The 20,209-nt window shown below is 42.2% G+C and overlaps 1 long non-coding RNA gene across 1 annotated transcript; it reads right to left on the reverse strand.

Moving 5' to 3' along the window:
• Positions 1 to 8,035: 8,035 nt before the first annotated feature.
• Positions 8,036 to 10,525, reverse strand: LOC147582348 (uncharacterized). Its single transcript, XR_015248696.1, has 3 exons — positions 10,438 to 10,525; positions 8,809 to 8,871; positions 8,036 to 8,503 (listed from the first exon to the last, which is right to left on the reverse strand). It is a non-coding gene; the product is annotated as an uncharacterized LOC147582348 (long non-coding RNA).
• Between the last annotated feature and the right edge of the window lie 9,684 nt (positions 10,526 to 20,209).

Here is a 20,209-nt window from a genome sequence, read left to right on the forward strand (position 1 = left end):
ATTGTTTTCATTGTGTGATGTGTGTGAATAGTCAGACCAAATAAATCTTCAGGGTGGAAATGACTGCATTGAAATGTTAGTATAGGAACATACTGCAGCCCATAAAAACCCAATAGATACTGTAATTTAAATGAGGGATATTAAATCTTTATCTCAAGGCACAAATCAGAATGGAGCCACAGCATGAAACACTTGTAATAGACTAATGCCAGCATTAGGGTCAGCATTCAGTAATCCTTCTTTCTTTGGGGTAGAGAATGCCTATTTTGGTTATCAAATCACATCTCATCGACACGTGTATTGTGACTATGACTTATCAAAGGGATTTTTTTTTTTCTTTGTCCCGTGAGATCCAATAGATGCGCAAAACATCTCTATTGGCAACCTTGTGAGAGGCTCTAAGACTGATCACAGGGTCAGGGGCATTTATTTGGTACTTTGCCTATACGAAATCTGGTGCGACACCCCTTCTAACACTTGATTTCCTTCAATATACATGGAGCATAAATTTAGCTGTCAGTCTGAAGATCTTCAGGGGCAACCCCACAAAGCTAGATGCACTCTGGAGAAAGAGCACTGGACTTGGAGTCCAGGTTCTTGATTCAGCTCTGTTACTAACCAGATGTGTGGTCTTGGGGAGGTGACGCAACCTCGGAGGCCCTCGGCTTCTCAATCTTCATGACAGGGGGGCTCTACTCGTGATCTGTGAAGATATTTCTCTGTTCTGTCATTTTGATCTTATGTGCTCCTCTGCATGGACAGATTGACCATGAACTTAATGGAGCTTCAGCTTCAGGGCTCTTTGCTTGCGTAGCTCCTTCCAAAGCCCTGGGAGGGACCCCATCAGAGTCCTTGACATGGCTATATATTTTTATAAAGTTTCAAAAGTAAAATATTTTAACAGAAAGCTGCCTCTTATTACTCCCCACCTTCATTACAATTCCCCAGGTGTTGGCCAGGCATTTCTGGCATCCAGATAAAGGGAAGCTGAGTCGGGCATATGTTGATTTTGAGTTCAATGATATGTCTTTATGCAGGCTATAGTTACTTCTGGAGATAGTTACACTGTAGCTTGCTGTTCTCGTGTCGGTGTGGCCTCCAGGAACATTTCTACCACCTACTGTGCTGGTTTAGTCACCACTGTGGCATGAAGAGGCAAAGCCATACCTGGTGTCATAGAATGAACTTGATCCTACGACCCTTAGCACTGGAAGCCTGTGGGGAGTGGGGGTGAAATGAGGCTTGAAATGTGCAGAGCCAGAAGCTGGTCTGTTGAAAATTCTTTCAATCATCAAATGTGTAAAAGTAAATAGAGGAGTCAGTTCTCAATGATGCCTTAAAAAAAAAAAAAAGGAAATATTCTTTCATCAAGAATATACTCAGTAGTACAGTATATGCCATTATAAACATACTGTTTTCTCTTTTCTTTTAAATTACAAGTGCTGAAAATAGAATTTACCAGAAAGCCTGTGTTTGTAGGAACAAAAACCATAATACTAGTACTGCAAATAGTAAGTCTGTGATGTTGCAGGTTTTATGCATCTCAAAATAAGTCTTAGCATAACTGACTCATCTTGTCTAGATGAATTCTGCGGGTTTCAGAAATAGCATGTAATATTGATACAGTGCATCAAAAAGCCCCAAAGAACCAAAGGGTCTGGTGACAGAACTCCTGTATTCATCAGCAAGGCAACTGATGTAGTTAGAAGAGTAATTTGGTTATCCTATTACGTAGCTCAATATATTGTAGACACAATCTAAAAATGTATTTGATGCACTCCCGTGGATGCCTTAGTTTCACATTCATTTTGTATCAGTTTTTGGAATGGTTGGTTATGCTAAAATCCAAATACGAAGGGAGGGATGTATCCTCCTGGAAAAGGAAGAAGACCAGCAGAAACTTCAAAATATGGAAAACTCTCTTATTTGGTCACAACAGAAGCTAAAAATTTTGGTGGTCCAAAGCATAAAGACAATCAGGAGCATGATGGCAAAGAAAATATACACAAAATGATAACAGAAGAAGGAAATTTATGTGAATTGGCACATTCTAGGGCAAGAAATAGAAAAGCAGAAGAAAAGAGCACCTGGGTGGCTCAGTCGGTTAAGCGTCCAACGTCAGCTCAGGTCATGATCGCACGGTCTGTGAGTTCGAGCCCCACCTCGGGCTCTGTGCTGACAGCTCAGAGCCTGGAGCCTGCTTCCGATTCTGTGTCTCCCTCTCTCTCTGCCCCTCCCCCTCTCTCACTCCGTCTCTCTCTCTCTCTCTCTCAAAAATAAACAAACATTTAAAAAAAAAAATAAGCAGAAGGATGGAAGTAATAGCTCACACAAAGACGTGGGCTACAGAAAGGTTAATAGAGTGTCATTGCTACAAAGGGTATTTAAAATTAGTGACTGCACAAGAAACATAAAATACCATGACTCTTTTAGCTCACAGCTGAAAGACACTGGAGAGAGCTTATCCCAGATTTGACAAAACTCTAAAGATTTGACATGACATTGTATGTAACAAGTTGGAAGTTGAAAAAAAAACTTTTTCTAAATTATCAATATTAAGAAAAACATTTCTTGGAGACCGGATTACCTTTTTCGTCTCTCTATCGATAGAAAAATTATAGAACAAATTGTTAATCATATAATAAGATGGCTAAAAATTTAGAAAAATATTATAGATGGGTGTTATCAGTTCAATAGTATACATGTTTTGTCATTTTTCCCCCTGGATTCTGTGATGTTTGTGATATTTTCAGCTTATAGAAGTTAGTATTTTATTGTGACTTATTCCTTCATTGTAAATGAATATTCAGTTTGGACTCAATTTTCATTTGTAATTTTGTATTCACTTTTGGTAAAAAAGGTTTCCCAAATTATATGAGCTTTAGGTCCCACAAAACCTGGATGTGTTGCTGTTCATCTGACAGCATCCTTTATAGAGCAGCGCTTCTTAAACTTTAATGTGCATGTGGATTCCGCGGGGAGCTTGTTAAAATGCAGCTTCTGAAATTCTGCATTTCTAACAAGCTCCCAGGTGTGATCTAGGGAGCACACTTTGGGAATCAAAGATCTAGAACAATGTTCATAGCTGGCTGTGCAGATCACTTGCGATGCTCTTAGAAAACATAGATACCCAGGCCCCACCCCTCTAGATTCTCTCTCAGAAGGTCTGGATTAGGGCATTACAGTTGTATTAAACACCACCACCACCAGCACTTTACAAGTACAGAAAGATGCCCTTTTATTTATTTTAACGTTTATTTATTTTTGAGACAGAGAGAGACAGAGCATGAACGGGGGCCGGTCAGAGAGAGGGAGACACAGAATCTGAAACAGGCTCCAGGCCCTGAGCTGTCAGGACGGAGCCCGACACGGGGCTCGAACTCACGGACCGCGAGATCATGACCTGAGCCGAAGTTGGACGCTCAACCGACTGAGCCACCCAGGCGCCCTGGAAGATGCCCTTTTATATGCCATTGGTGGGAACTTAAATTGATGCAACCATTTTGGAGGTTGATTAGGCAATATTTTTTAAAAAAAATTTTTAATATTTATTTTCGAGAGAGAGAGAGAGGGAGAGAGAGAGAGAATGAGCGGGGGGAGACAGGGACAGAATCTGAAACAGGACCCAGGCTCTGAGCTGTCAGCACAGAGTCTGACGCGGGGCTTGAACCCACAAACCATGAGATCGTGACCTGAGCCAAAGTCAGATGGCTAACCAACTGAGCCACCCAGGCGCCCCTGATTAGGCAATATCTTCCTGGAAGAGACCAAAAACGAGGTCAGCCAGCAAGGCAGTCTGGGAAAGAGTCCCACACCAGGGTCATAAAGCAGAGGATGGGAGGATGGGCTTTGGCTGAGAGCACTAGATACATGACTGGCACACAATACATTTTCTGTGATGTAGTAGTTCCAATTCTAGGAATTTATCCTAGTGATATTTATATGTATCAAGATACATGTGCAAGATTGTTCAATTCCATATTATCTGTAATAGGGAAAAATCGGCAGCAACCTACATGCCCATCAATAAGTTATACAAATTATGGAACGCCTGTACAATGCAGTAACAATAGTTAACATTCACCAAACAATTACTCTGTGCCAGACATTGTTCTAGATTATTTATAAGTATTAACTAAATTACTCTTCACAACTATCATGCTTCCATTTTGCAGATGATGTGATTTATATGCATTGACATGGAAAGCTGTCCAGGGATATAATAGGCACAAAACATGTAGCAGAATGTTAAGTGTGATATATTATGCATTGCCAGTATAATACACTAGCAACAAAAAGAAATACATTCCATTGGGATGCACACTCCCTGGGAGATAACTACTGATCCAGAACAGAAACGAAAGGACATTCAGTTACATCAAACAAGCTGTTTTCATGCGATGTAGTTAACTGGTAACACGTTCAGAGAGAGACAAAATAAAAATGATCAGGTCGATTTGGTGTTTTAGAGTATGCTATCAGTCAGTGGTCAAATAGGTAGGCATTCTGAGTGATGGCGACGCAAGGGATGATGGGAAGAACTGACCCACAGGTGTTCCTGTATCTCGTTTCTTTTAGCACACACGCTAGGGAGACCTGCGCCAACGCAACTTGTCCAGGCTTTTCAGCTCATCCAAATCTTTGCATCATGCTGTTTCACCATCGTGACACCATTCCTCTTCTTTTAGTCCACAACAAGTTTTTTTAAAAAATGTTTATTTTTGAGAGAGAGAGAGAGAGCATGAGAGAGGGAGGGACGGGGGGTGGAGGGGGGACAGAGGATCCGAAGTGGGCTCTGCATTGACAGCAGTGAGCCCGATGCAAGGCTCGAACTCCGGAACCACGAGATCATTCATAACCTGAGCCTAAGCCAGATGCTTAACCAACTGAGTCACCCAGGCGCCCCACACAGCAAGTTTTTAAAAAAATACTTTTTCACGGGCACCTGGGTGGCTCAGTCCGTTAAACTCTCTACCCCTCCCCTACTTGCGCTCTCTCTCTCTCTGTCTCTCTCTGTCTCTCAAAATAAATAAATAAACATTAAAAAATATGTATTTTCAGCATTTTACTGTGGGAATTTTAAAATATACAGAAAAGATAACATAAATTTATAGGGAGCATTGAGCCAAATTGCATAGTTAACACTTTACTACCTTTGCTTTGTCGTGTGTCTGTTTGTCTTTCTATGCATCCAGTGACCCACCTCATCTGGGGGACGCATTTCAAAGTAAGTCACTGACATCAGTCAACTTATGTTCCCCTAAATACTTCAGTATGCATATCAATAGCTGTAGTTAAATATTTGTTTATAGTGCTTTTTCTTTCCTTTTGAGGCAAAATTGCTACACAAAAATGCACAAATCTTAAGTGTACCGTTGGAGACGTTTTAGCGAATACCTATATTTGCTTAATTCAAACCTCTATCCAGAGAACACTTTATCATACCTGAGAGTTCCCTCATGCCTCTTGCCTGGGGCACTTCTCCACCTCTGTATCAATCCCCCCTACCCAACGACTGCTCTGATTTTTTTTTTTCCACCGTTGATACCTGTTCTAGAACTTCATATAAATGGAATGATACACTATGTCTGTTGTGTAATGCTTCTTTCACTCAGCATAGTGTTTTTGAGATTCATCTATGCTACTCCTTGTGTTAATAGTTTGTTCCTTCTTACTATCCAGTAGTATTACATTGTATAAGTACAGGACAGTCTATTTTCCTACTAATTGACATCTGGGATCTTTCTGATTTATTGCTATTATGAGGAAAGCTTCTCTAAACATTCTTGTACAAGTATTTGTGTGGACATACTTTCATTTCTCTTGGGAAAATACCTAGGAATGTAATTACTTGGTCAGAGGAGATCTATCCATCTATGTATCTATATCTATATCTATATCTATATCTATATCTATATATCTATATCTATATCTATATCTATATCTATATCTATATCTATACCTATATCTATAATCTATCTATCTATCTATCTATCTATATGGGAAGTAATTCTACAGAAATAATGCTTGTTCTTCCTGGTTCACCAGGAGGCACATGTTGTCACCTCTTCCCACCACTCACCTTGATTACTCAATCATGTTGTCTGTTGAGTCTCTCCCCCCTAAATTCAACATTTTGGCTTTTATAATTGATTAGTGTTTTATGGGAACATATTCCGAGATTAATCGATCTTCTATTCCTTATTAAACTTCTAACTACTGGCCTTAGCATCCATTGACTCAATGGACCACATTTATGAAGGTTGCCAGATGGTGAAATGTCTAGTTCCATCATTTCTTCCATGTTTATTCGTTGGCATTCTACTAGAACGCTTTCCTTTTCCCTCAATCATTCATTCATTGTGTATGTGAATATGCACACATGGATTCCAATTTTATTCAGTGGGTTGTAATCCATTATTACTATTCTTGTTTGAGCATTATTTGCCCCAGATTTGACCCTATGACGCTGGCTCCTGTATCCTTTTGACATCTCCCCATCGTTCATGAACATTTCCTTATTTTCTGGCATAAATGATGTTTCAGGTTCAACTTGTACTTTTTCTGTTGCAGCCCTGGTATCCACCATTTCCCCAAGGACATCTAGTTTCTTCTTCTTTTAAAATTTTGGAGAGAGAGAGAGGGTGGGGAGGAGCAGAGGGAGAGAGGAGAGAGAGAATCTCAAATAGACATCATGCTCACTCTGGAGTTCAAAGAGGGACTCGATCCCATGACTCTGGGATCATGACCTGAGCCCAAATCAAGAGTTGGACACTCAACCGACTGAGCTACCCAGTCTCTCCTCTAGTTTCTTTTTTTTTTTTTAATTTTTTTTTCAATGTTTATTTATTTTTGGGACAGAGAGAGACAGAACATGAACAGGGGAGGGGCAGAGAGAGAGGGAGACACAGAATCAGAAACAGGCTCCAGGCTCTGAGCCATCAGCCCAGAGCCCGACGCGGGGCTCGAACTCACAGACGGTGAGATCGTGACCTGGCTGAAGTCGGACGCTTAACCGACTGCGCCACCCAGGCGCCCCTCCTCTAGTTTCTTTTAATAAAGGACATTTAGGGGCCACCTGACTGGCTCAGTTGGTGGAGTATGCAACTCTGATCTCAGGGGTGTGAGTTCAAGCCTCACGTTGGGTGCAGAGCTGACTTAAAAATAAAATAAAGGGGCGCCTGGGTGGCTCAGTCAGTTAAGCATCCGACTTCAGCTCAGGTCATGGTCTCTCGATTCACGAGACAGCACAGAGCCTGCTTTGGATCCTCTGTCTTCCTCTCTCTCTGCCCCTCCCCCTGCTCTCTCTAGACAAAAATAAATAAACCTGAAAAAATCCCCCACAACAATATCAATAAATAAATTACTAAAACTGGCTTAAAAAATAAAAGACATTTAGGAACCGACATGTAGGCACTCAGTGTGTTAATTGGTAGTGGGGTACATTGCTTTTAGGCTCACTCACTCAGTGGACAGAGATGGGAAATGTATACTGTACATTGTATGTGTATATGGATATACACGTGTGTACACATTTTCATCTGTGACTATTTCTGTATTTATCTGTCTGTATATATTTACACACACACACACACACACACACACACAGACACCCACTAATAAAAACATAAGTTCATACTGATACCTCAGCTCCAGTCCAACACCTCAGGGTTCTTTCTAAACTTCCTGTTTCAGTTTATAAATATCTTCTCTGGCAATGAGAATTTTGGCTCGTATAATCCTCAGTGTATTTACCTATTTGCTCAATCTCCCAACCACACCAGCTGTCTTTCTCCTGCTCAGCTCCACGTCCCACACCTTCCTGCCTGGTGCCTCACCCCTCCCTGCCCTGGATCCTTGGGCTTGGGGCTCCCTGTGCACGCCTCTGTGTGGCTTCTCAAACGCTGTCACTGCCCTGTGACTTCAGTCGTTATGCTGACTTCTCCATGCTGGGGGTGGAAGGGAAAGGAGCCTGGTGAACGTTTTGGAGGCGAAAACAAAAAAATGAAAACGAACAAAATCCACCTTCTGTGTGTGCCTTGTGCCGTGGTTCTATTTCCCAGCACCTGGTCCTGAATTTTCACAAAGGGAAGCACTTGTGATAGAAGGGAGAGATTGAGTGTAGTAAGTTACTGTCTTATTTAAGGTCCCAAAGGAGAGATTTTATACCAGGCTATCAGAATTACCACCCGTGCCTGCTGTGGAATCAGGTCCAAGTGGTCACACAGTATTGCCCAGCAGGGGCTGAGGCCGTGCCATGACAAGTGAACGCGCATGTGGCCCAGGAAGGGGTTAATCAGCAACAAGGAGTAGCAGCAGAAGCCTCTGCAGAAGAGCCGGCTGTCCTTGGGTGGGCACAGCAGAGGAGGAGCCCAGCCGTCCGCACGTGTCCTTGGCGTGTGCGAGGTCTCAGCTGTGACAAGCTTTCAGGCAGCGATGTCGGGCTTTCCCCCGCTGACTTGAGCTTCATGGGCGCCTTCTCGTCAGAGCCCTTGCCTATCACCTTAGGGGAGAAACACTGCAATAGTTAGTTTCACGTTTCCGAGTCAGAGAAATAAGCTGGCTTTGGAAAACAGTCTGCTAGCCCTTTCTGGAAATCGCAGGAGGGAAGCGCACCTTGAGTGCACTGGGCACCGTGCAGATGCTGGTTCTTTCATTTCTAGCTTGGCGTTTACTTGTTTCCCCACTGCATTCCTTGCACTCACCGGAAAGCATAGAGTTTTAGCTTAGTACAGATCGGGGGGCACAGAGCTGGGCACTCTCAGGGTCTGCCTTTATTTCTCTCCACTCCACACTCTCTCCACTTACCAGGAAGCCCACTTAATTTTCTCTGCAGTATGCTTCATTTGCAGGCTTGAGGCAGCTCATGACCTAAGACAGGGAAGGCAAATGTCTTTCAATACAAATGGCAGCTCTGATTAATTGTTAGTATAGGCTGTATGGTAAAGGAATTTGATGCTTCTTTAGGGGTCAGTGGGAAAGAGTGCTATGATTGATTAGTGATGTCTGCCATGAGCATGGAAGGGAGGAATGGGATTAATGAATGCCATTTTTGCCAGCCCTATCTTAGGATTTAACCTTACGTAGCAGAAGATAGGTAAGATACTCCTGCCGAAGGGAGTTAGTAATCAATTTCAAAATTGTCTGATTGGTACTATGTCATGTCTATTGGCCTTATTTATTTATTCATATTTTATATTTTAACACATGTGTTCCTTGATTAATGACAAGAAAAGAAAGGGAGAGGGGCACTTGAGTGGCTGAGTCGGTTAAGCGTCCAGCTCTTGGTTTTGGCTCAGGTCATGATCTCACAGTTGTGGGAGAGAGCCCTACATCAGGCTCTGTGCTGATAGCATGGAGCCTGCTTAGGACTCTGTCTCTCCCTCTCTCTGCCCCTCCCCCCTCTCAAAATAAATAAATAAACTTTGGGGGAAAAAAGAAAAGAAAGGGAGAGAAACGAATATTTATTGAGCATCTATTAATTGTCAGTTACTTCTTTTGGGAACTTCATGAAATATATCTCACTATATATTCAAAGGAATTCTATAAAATTGGAATATTACTCCCCTTCTTAAAATACTAAATAAATTAAGCCTCAGAGAAGTAAAATATTTGCCCAAACCATAATAGAAAATTTTGAATCCAAAGACGATACTTATTCTGATATACTTGGGCAGGGGTTCCAATCTTGGGAACTTATTAGAGTCTCCTGGGGAGATTTTTTTAAATATTTGAAAATTTTGATGACTACGTCTCATCCTGAATTGGTTACATCAGAATCTCTGGGGCAGGGGAGGCTCAGGCATAGGAATGGTTTAAAAAATTCCCCCGGTGATTCAATTCTGCAGCCAGGGGGGAGGACTGTGGTGCAAAGGGAGTAGGAAGCAGGACAATTAGAAATCAGGATGCCCGCTCTGAGCCCAGCTTTTCCTTTTGTCTTTTTTCCCCCGTACTCTATCTAATTTAATTCTCAGACAGTTCCTTAAAGGAAGCATCATCAGCTCCATTTTACCCATGAGAAAACTGAGGCTTGGAAACTGTAAGGCAATTGCCAAAAATCTCCTGGGAGAAGTGGAATTTAAATGCAAATCTGTTTGCCTCCCAAGCACTTGCTGTTGCATTAGATTCCGAATCCAGGCTCCACCCTTAACCTTAGTGTTGAGCAAATCTGGATGCCACCTAATTTCCAAATTCCACTCCAAGCTATCATCCCTTTCCCTGACTTTGTTCTTTAGTTCCAGCTGGAAGAACCATTCATAGTCTCAGCACTACTGGTTTCATGGTAGAGAAACACAAGAGGCTCGCCCTCTAGCTACCACCTCCTCTCCTATGGCCTTTGGGAAGCTCAGGGTGAGGCTGTGAGTCAGGGGTCCTTCACAGCGACCCTGCCTCTGAAATACTTCCGTGTCTAGGCCAGCCTGATAAGTTTGCAGTCACCTCTTTCGTCCCCAGGCAGTTCAAAGAGGCACAGAGGAGCTGTGGCCTGATCTCCTATACCTACGAGTCTCCGGCACCCGTGTTTCTGTTTTGGCTGTTGTGATGTCACACTGACCTCAGCGTCCTTGGTCAGAATCTTGCGTCTCCATGAGATAATTGAGTACACCATCAGAACCTTAGAATGCAGCAGACCTCCAACTTGATCCGTTTCCAACACCTGCCTTAGGCACACGTGGCCTCTGTGGCTCCGTTGTCAGGAACAAATGCAGATGCTGTTTAAATGCTTCCCAGGAGTGGAACAGCTCCGTCCCCTGCATTCACTGGCACATTGTTAGGCAGCCGGGCAGCTCGGAAATGGTTTTGAAATTAAGCTTATATATTGCTCTGTATAATTTTCAAGTCCTTCAGCTGATGGATTTTCCTTATTCTTATGAAAGGCTGATTTCTATTAAGCTGATCCATCGACCAAGTTGCTTATGCGAATTAGGACAGACTGAGCACCGTTAGTTCCTGGCAAACATATCAGTAGGGTCTCCAGAGGAGCCTCCTCCCAATATCCGTACTCATGCTGCTTTCCTTTAGGGGGGCGGTCGTGCTCACCCTCTCCAGTCTAACTTTTCTTCCTCTGTCAGAATCCCTGCTGTCAGGAGGAGTCTGGAAACTCAGCCACCATCAGGTGTAAGTGACTGAGAAGGCCTGTGGCTGCCCCCTCCTAAGAGCTTTTACCATTTACTGAGGGTGAAGCCTTGAAAGGTTTGTTGTAAAGGAACAGATTCAAAATGAACTGTAGTCATCAGGCAGCTCGAGGGAGGGTGGGGGGGGGGGGAGGGAACACAGCTTCCCAGAGTTTCTGATACCACTTCCTGTAGGGACACCCGACTCACCAAAGTACGTCTCCCCCTTGGGGCTGCTGCCTGGCCTGATGCTGCTCTCTGCTCTCTGAACACCGCTGGTCTCACGGGAGGTTGGAACGGAGCAAAGGGACCTGTGTTATTTGAGACCTAAGTGCAACAGGAAGTGACCGGTTTGCTAAACTTGAAGCCCTGTAGGATTTGAATAGCCACCCTGGGTTTGACGGAGGATCTGTTTTGATTCTCTTCTCAAACATGGCACCTCCAACAGTGCCATTTCCATTCAACCATTCCTGCTACAAACACAGGAGCCAGCAATCATTTAGAGGGAAGTTTTCCTTGGAACAAACGGCAGTGTCCCTGGATGCAGGGCAGAGACATTCCTTAGAAGGCTTTCTGTTCGAAACAGACAAGGTCCCAGCCTGCCTTCCTATCAGAGAGATGAAAACATCACAGCCTGCAGCGGTTGAGGGCGCTGTGGAAACTAGACTCCTTAGCCCGGAGGTGCGGAGATGGGCGTGTGTGTTTTATTTATTATTCACTGAGAAACCTGTCCAAATACTGCATTTTAGGAACTGGTAGGAAACACCGATGGAAATATGAGTACCCAAGGCATGAAAGACCCTTTGAAACCAGGACAGACTTTCATTAGAGCCTACCTGGAGTCTGTGGGCAAGGCAGTTTGTATGCACTACACTCTCATCCTCACAAATCAATTTTTAAACTCGGTTTAGACTCCGGGAAGCAGTGAAATTGGGGATTTCAAATGAGCCTTTCAGTCCAGATGTGTCCATAATAGGAACCACTGGGCAGTGGGGCATAATTAACCATCTCTCCTTCCCTGAGACCGCAGAATGGCATTAATTTTGCCAACTGGGCTTGACGTGAATTGGCTAGAATGTCTGAGTAGATTTCCAGCTGCTGCTCCTGTCGCTCTGGCTTCCAGCGCTATCCGCATTCCAAATAAAACGAGCCTGAAATAGATGTGTGATACACGTTCAAAGCTATTTTTAATCAATGATCACTTAGTTCGCTGTGAAAGATTATCAGCAGGTCACAATCCATTTCGGATTTTGCCGTGTCCTGCAGAACGGGTCTAAACACACAGTGACTTCAGTTTCCCCTGCGGTCCCTCTGCTTCATCAGCTCTGTGGATGAAGGGGAGGAGGGCACTTCAGTGGACAGCAGATGTGTTCACAGTTACAAGTACCGCAGCTAGAGGGCCATTTACTTGGGCTAAGGCCCTGTTTGAATTTGTCCTGGTCCCACAGAGAGATTTTTGTCCAGCAATCGTAAGCCCAAGGATTCTGTCCCCTTAACATCCATCCTGAAACCCACCATGCAACTGTCCAGCCAGCCAATCAACTTCAATTCATGGGAGAACTCAGAGAGGAATATTTATTTCTCATTTGCTAACCCCGGTCTAGCTGTGGGGATGCTGTGAGCAGTGTAAATTTCTTTATAGACAGTATCTTCCTGGAGGCTTGAGCCTTCTGTAGGGACGGCTGCCAATATCATCCATTCGTTGCTGTTGTTGTTTAAATAATAGCACCTTACATTTATTTAGCATGCTTACTGTTTGCAAGCAAATCTATAATCTCATTTGCAAAAGGCATTTACATAGCATGAATACTTAAATGCTTATAATTGCATATTAATTTTGTGTAACAGAATATGCTAATATTATTTTCCCCTCCTCTATTTCTTCCTTTTCTCTTTCGATAATGTGTTTTCTTTTTGGATCCAGTTCTTTTGACATTTTATTATTATTTTTTTTTTACGCATGTGTTGGCAACTGTATTTCAGTTTATCCTGATGACCATTAGTCTTGGTGCTTTATTTTACTACTCAAAAAAAAAAAACCTTCTGTCTTTTATCCATAATATTCATTTTTCCCTCTTCCCCAAATATTGCTTTGTAGTTTCCAAAAACATTGCATGGTTTATTTCGAGTTTAGATGTGACTTTGTCTTTTTTTTTCAAGTAAGTTCTCTTAGGTACATTTCTTTTCTCCTCTTGAATTGTATGAGGATTGATCTGTCCATCTGTCAAGAATGTTTGATTGCTGTGTACATGAAGGAAGCAGGTAGGAGCCTGGAGGTGAACATGGGTTTCTTACAGACTTGAAAAAAGCCACAGTTAGGGTGACCAACTATCTCGGTTGCCTGGGACTGTCCTGGTTTTAGTACTGAATATGCCACATCCTGGGAAAACTGACAGTCCTGGGAAATTATGATGGTTGATGGCTCTAGCTCCCGGGGTGGTTTCCAGCAGAAAAGGAAAAAAAAAAAAAAAAAAAAAAGTAACTGACCAAGAAGACAGAGCTTTGATGCCTTCAGTTCCTCTTTGTGCCTCAGTTTCCTCACCTGTTAATTTGAATCCGTTAGTTATTGTGAGGAGAAAGTGAGTTATGTGTGCTTAGGATGTGCCTGGCACTTATTCTGGTTTTGCTGAATGTTAGCCATTATTATACTGTTTGTCTCCCTCCACTAGAATAAAGAGCAAGGTTTGTGCTGAATGTTTTCCATTAGCTCCTTTAGACCCATGCTCAGCCTTCTCTGTCCTACCCACTGACCCAGCAGACTGGCTTATACACTCTGCATCAATAGTGCTTGCTTCTGGCTTCAGGTTGGGTTTTGCTAATGTGGAGTCCTGACAGGAGATTGGGACAAGGGGGGAATGAGCTGGGAAATTTTATTCCTCTGGGTCACATCAGGATAGCTGTTGGCCTTGACTGAAAGTCACAAGTCCTGCCAGGTGGCCTCTCCACAAGCTCTCTCTCCAGGCTCCAAACCACTTCTTCCCTTTGCCCAGTGGGCTCAGTGGTGTCCCCTGTGACCATCCCTACACCCTGCCCACACCTCCTTGATTCGTCCCTATTATTAAACTCCTCTCAGGTTACCCAGTGTGAGCGTGTTGTCTGCTTTCCACCAGGATCTTGATGATAGAGGGAACTAGTTTGTTCACTGTTCTTCCCCAGAGTCCTGGCATAAAGTAGAAGCTTAATAAAATTCTGTGGAATGAATGGAATCAATGAATGAATGCACAAACAAGTGACAGCTGAGGGATAAGGAGGTGTAAACCTGTGCCGTAAGGTGGAGAAAAGTGTTCCAAGAAAGAGACATAATAGAAAGGCTTGGCGGAGACAGAAAGTGGCATTTTTCAGTAACTGAGAGAAATCAATTATGGCTGGATTGTGAGGTTGTGAATGAGAAATGAGACTGAAGAGGGAAGAAGGGCCAGGTTCTGGAAGTCTTTTTTTTGTGTGTGTGTGTTAAGGACTCAGGACCTTTTCCTGAGGGCAATGAGGAGGTAGGGAAGGAAGTGATATGACTGTACGTGCAATGTTGTTTTTTTTTTTTTTTTTACAAAAATTACAAACACAGGGTATGACTCTTTCCTAGAAGCCCATTGTTTCTATAATAGCAGTATCACAGCCAATCTGAAAAGTACAGAAAAGTATAAAGACAAATATATGTCACCTGAAGTTCTAAAACCAAGTGATATGATATGAGATTATATAAATAGCAACCATCACAAGAGCTATCTTTGTTTTGGTGCCTACTTAAGGGCCAGGCACTTTATAGGTACTTTATTCTTAATGACACGTTTCGTCCTCATGACAAACATGTGGGCCAGATGGAAGGCGACGTGCAAAGTATTAGGCCCATTTAGTATAAATGCTTAAAATATAGAAATTCTTCAGATTTCTTGCCAATGAACCTAACTGGTGCTCCACATGACTCTGTGTTTGGAGGAAAGTTTTAGTTAGTAGGTCTTCCCAGCCCTATGAACAAGTTAGACACTGGGAACTAACACCAGCACAGAAGCAACAACAGCTATTGTTTCTAACTTTGTATTCTGTATAGTTTTTTTGTTTTTAACAATGATTTCATTTTTGAATTAATTTTTTAAGTTTATTTATTTATATTGAGAGAGAGAGAGAGAGAGAGCATGAGCAGGGGAGGGGCAGAGAGAGAGAGGGAGAGAGAGAGAATCCCAAGCAGGCTCTGCACTGTCAGCACAGAGTCTGATGTGGGGCTCAAACCCACAAACTGTGAGATCACGACCTGAGTCAAAACCAAGAGTCAGATGTTTAACCGACTGAGCTACCCAGTGCCGACAAAGAGTTTATTCTTAAGGAATCTCTACACCCAACGTGGGGCTTGAACTCACAACCCCAAGATCAAGAGTTGCAGGGTCCACCGACCCAGCCAGGCAGGTGCCCCTAACTTTTTGTTTTGAGAGAAGCCTAGGCTTACAGAAGAATTACGAAAATAGTACAGAGACTTTCCGTATACCTTTTGCCCAACTTTTCCTAATGCTCACATCTTACATCACCACGATACGATGATCAAAATGAAGAAACTGACGTTAATACTGTGCTATTAACTAAACTGCAGACTGTATACAGATTTCATCGGTTTTCCCGCTACGTCTCTTTCCTGTCCCAGGAACCGCCACAATCTCGTTGCATTATTCTTCTTTAATGTGGGACAGTGCCTCAGCCTTTCCCGGACTTTGATACTTTTGAAGAGTCTGATCAGACAGTTATAGAATGCCCCTCTGTTTGGGATTTCCTCATGTTTTCTCATGATTAGATTGTGACTATGCAATTTAGGAAGGATCTTATCAGGATTATATACCCTTCTCAGTATACCACATTGGTGGGTAAATGAGTCAATATATTTTATTACTAGTGATGTTAACCTTGATCACTGGGTTACGGTGGTATCTTCCAGGTTTCTCTACTGTACAGTTACTATTTTCCCATCATAGTTAGTAAATAGTTTGTGGACAATATTTTGAGATTATATAAATATCCTGTATCTCTTCAAACTTTCACCCACTAATTTGAGCATTCATTGGAAGATCTAGCTGGTAGCAGTTATTACTTTATTGTTCCTTTTTTTTTTTAATGTTTATTTATTGAGAGAGAGAGAGACAGAGAGAGACAGAGTGCTAACAGGAGAGGAGCAGAGAGAGAAGGAGACACAGAGTCTGAAGCAGGTTCCAGGCTCTGAGCTGTCAGCACAGAGCCCGACACGAGGTTCGAACTCACAATCTATGAGAACTCACCTAAACCGAGGTTGGATGCTTAACCGACTGAGCCACCCAGGTGCCCCATTACTATTGTGTTCTAATGGTGATTTTCTATGACCCTGATTCCTTATATATTTCTAAATTGGAATTCTTGTATAAGGAAAAGTTATCCTTTCTCTGTTTACTTACTTAATTATTTATATACATCAATATGGACTTGTGAATATTTCTTTTATTCTTCAGATTATAACTTTACACTATCATCATTTATTTTGTGTTGTAAGTTGATCTAGCTTTGGCTACTGGGAGCTCCTTTAGATTGGCTCCTGTGTGCTTTATTTTATTTTAAAGTTTATTTATGTATTTTGAGAGGGGTCAGAAGGGCAGAGAGAGAGGAAGAGAGAGAATCCCAAGCAGGTTCCATGCTGTCAGCGTGGAGCCTGACATCCGGCCAAACTCACAAACCATGAGATCATTACCTGAGCCGAAATCCACAGTGGGACTCTTAACTGACTGAACCACCCGGGCATCCCTCCTGTGTCCTTTGATGTAACCACATTTTTGTGATGTAACCACTTCCTTATTTCTGACACCACGAGATGCTTCAGCCAAATATGTTTTTTTTTAAATTACTAGACTTTATTTTTTCAGAGTAGTTTTAGGTTTACAAAAATAGTGAATAAAAAGTGCAGAGAATTCCCATACACCTGCCTCAGTTTCCCCTATTAACACCTTACACTGATATGCTATATTTGTTACAATTGATGAATCAGTGTTGTTACATTACTATTACCTGAAGTCCATAGTTTAAATTACGATTCACTCTTTGTGTTTGTACATTCTAGGGGTTTTGACAAATGCACAATGTCATGTATCCACATTTACAGTAGCATACAGAGGAGTTTCATTGTCCCAAAAGTCCCTGTGCTCAATCCATTCATCCTCCCTCTCCCTACCCCAAACTGCTGGCAACCACTGATCTTTTTACTGTCTCTATAGATTCGCATTTTCCAGAATGTCATATAGTTGGAATCATACAATATGTAGCCTTTTCAGACAGGTTTCTTTTACTGAGCAATAGGCATTTATGGTTCTTCTGTGTCTTTTCATAGCTTCATAGACCATTAAGAAGTTTTATTTCATGAAATATATAGATTCCTGCATGTCATACAACATTTACAAAAACTGTCCATGTACTGGACTATAAAACAAGTCTCAGTAAATTTCAAGAATTGGTAATTTACAGACCGCAAACCTTAAGCACAGCCCAATCAAGGAATAAATCAATAACAAAGGGTAGCTAAAGGATAGCTAAAAGAAAGATACCAGGCTGGAGAGAAATGAAATATTTAACTAACAGTATTTCTGAGAAGCTGTAGCTATATTGAGACAAGCTCAGTATTTTTGGTGGTGCTTGTGGGATAGTCGATACATCTTTTTAAAAAATTTTTTTACATTTATTTATTTTTGAGAGAGAGAGAGAGAGAGAGAGAGAGAGCATGAGCAGGGGAGGGGTGGAGAGAAAGGGAGACACAGAATCTAAAGCAGGCTCCAGGGTCTGAGCTGTCAGCACAGAGCCCAACGTGGGGCTCGAACTCACAAACTGTGAGATTGTGACCTGAGCCGATGTCAGAGGCTTAGCCAACTAAGCCACCCAGGCACCCCAGGATACTCTATACATCTTGCCTGATTCTTGATCAGGAGTTCCCTTGAACAAGGCTAATTTTGGCCCTCTCCCAGGATTCCCTGTAACTTGGGCATATTACCTAAAGTTGACTCTTTTCTCAGAATCTCTAAATTTCAGGGTTTTCTTTCTTTTTTAAAAAAAAAATTTTTTTTAACGTTTATTCATTTTTGAGAGTCAGAGAGAGACAGATCATGAGCGGGGAAGGGGCAGAGAGAGAGGGAGACACAGAATTGAGGCAGGCTCCAGGCTCCGAGCCGACAGCACAGAGCCCGACGTGGGGCTCAAACCCACAAACCGTGAGATCATAACCTGAGCCGAAGTCAGACGCTCAACCGACTGAGCCACCCAGGCGCCCCCAGGGTTTTCTTTTTTTAAAAAAATTATCCTAAAATCCATTTTATCTTCCTGAAAGTAGCTCTAAGTGTTGGGTCCTCCAAGCTTGTTCTGGTCAGGCCTGAATCTGGGTAGTCCTTGGGATGCTAGAGTTGTCCTGAATTTCATGTTATAGCAGAAAACAGGGAGCTCACTGGGTTATCCTGGTCAAGGTGTCAATGACTTGTACTTCTCTGTGTGTGGCTGTTTCAGAAGGTTGTGTTAGAGAATCAGAAATATAGCTCATTTCTTTCTATTGCTATATAATATTCCATTGAAAGGATGTACCACAATTTGTTTATCCGTTCACCTGTTGAAGAACATCTTGAGTACTTCCAAGTTTGGGCAGTTGTGAGTAAAACTGCTATAAACAGAAGTTTTCACTCACTTGGGTAAATACCTAGAAGTACGAATGCCGGATTGTATGGTGACACTCTGTTTAACCTAGGGAGTAATGGCCAAACTGTCTCCGAAAGTGGCTGTACCATTTTGCGTTCTCACCAGCAATGAATGGAGGTTTCTGTTGCTTCACATACTTGTCAGCATTTGGTGTTGTTGGTATTTTTGGATTTTAGCCACCCTACTAGCTACGTACCAGCTTTGATATTTAACTGGTCAAATCCAATTAAGAAATGCCCCCTGACATGCATGATGAAGGATGTGACTTGAGAATCAGATTTCTAGGAATTGGGAAAGGCACCTAGGAGAAGCATAGTTGAGAAAAAAAATGGGACGAAGAATCACCCTAGGATGATGGATGATGGCAAGATCTATCTGAAAGCACAAATAAAACTTAACTCCCAAGCCTAGGGTCAAAACCGTTTCCTTCAAAACTGAGGAACTATGCCAGTATTTTTTTAGTATTTGGACATCTTCTTTCTTATATCTTAATTTTGGTTAGCTAGAATTCTTCTTCAAGTACATTTTTCAAAAAAGATAGCTGGGTAGTGTATTTTATCATCCCATGAATATTGGGAATGCCCTCAAGCATAGAAGACAAGTATGTCAGAATGATGGAACATCTATTTTGCTTTTCTGCTCAGTGTCATGTTTTTGTTTTTGTTTTTTTGATTGAGGAACATTTATACCCCCAACCCATGTATTTTTGGTGCAATTATCACTTCAGAGTGAGTACAGCCCTAGACCTGGTTGGTTGTGATAACCTGTCCACAGTGATTGGACTGGGTGGATGTATAATCCAAATAGGGCCAATCAGGACGCTTGAATTAAATTACATGTATGGACCATGACCTATATGGATGTAGGGTTGGGATGCCAGTGGCCATCTTTCCTGTCATGTGAACAGTCCATCTGTAGTAAGACAGACTGAAGCCACCATGAATAAAATGAAACAAGCAAGCAAAACACAAACAAGCAGGTCTGAGAGATAGAGAGAGACAGAGACTGAGCTGGTGGGAAGAGAAGGAGAAACGGAGAAGGGTCCAGGTGAATTGTTTGAAATCTTTGACCTAGTTGTGCTTGAAGTTTTACTCTTGGGCTTTCCAGCCACACAAACCAATAAATTTCCTTTGTTTCTCTTAAGATTGTTTGAATTGGTTTTCTGTCCTATATAACCAAAAAAAAAAAAAAAAAAAAAAAGGTATAGAATTGGTATTAGGAATAAGCCATTGGTAGGGACAGACTCTATTATGAGGATTTGGATGAGTCTAAGTGGGGCACAGGACGCAGAGGACCCCTGCCTGCCCCTCCTATCAAGAGCAGGAAACTTGACAATCTTTGTTATGCTCTTCTGAAATATATGCCTGAAGGGTCACCTGTTGTTTCTTAGGACTCGGACCACATAACTGCTGACACTGGAA

This window comes from Puma concolor, chromosome A3 (genome assembly GCF_028749965.1).
Source record: "Puma concolor isolate L17-30 chromosome A3, mPumCon1.1.hap2, whole genome shotgun sequence".
NCBI classification, from domain to species: Eukaryota; Metazoa; Chordata; class Mammalia; order Carnivora; family Felidae; genus Puma; species Puma concolor.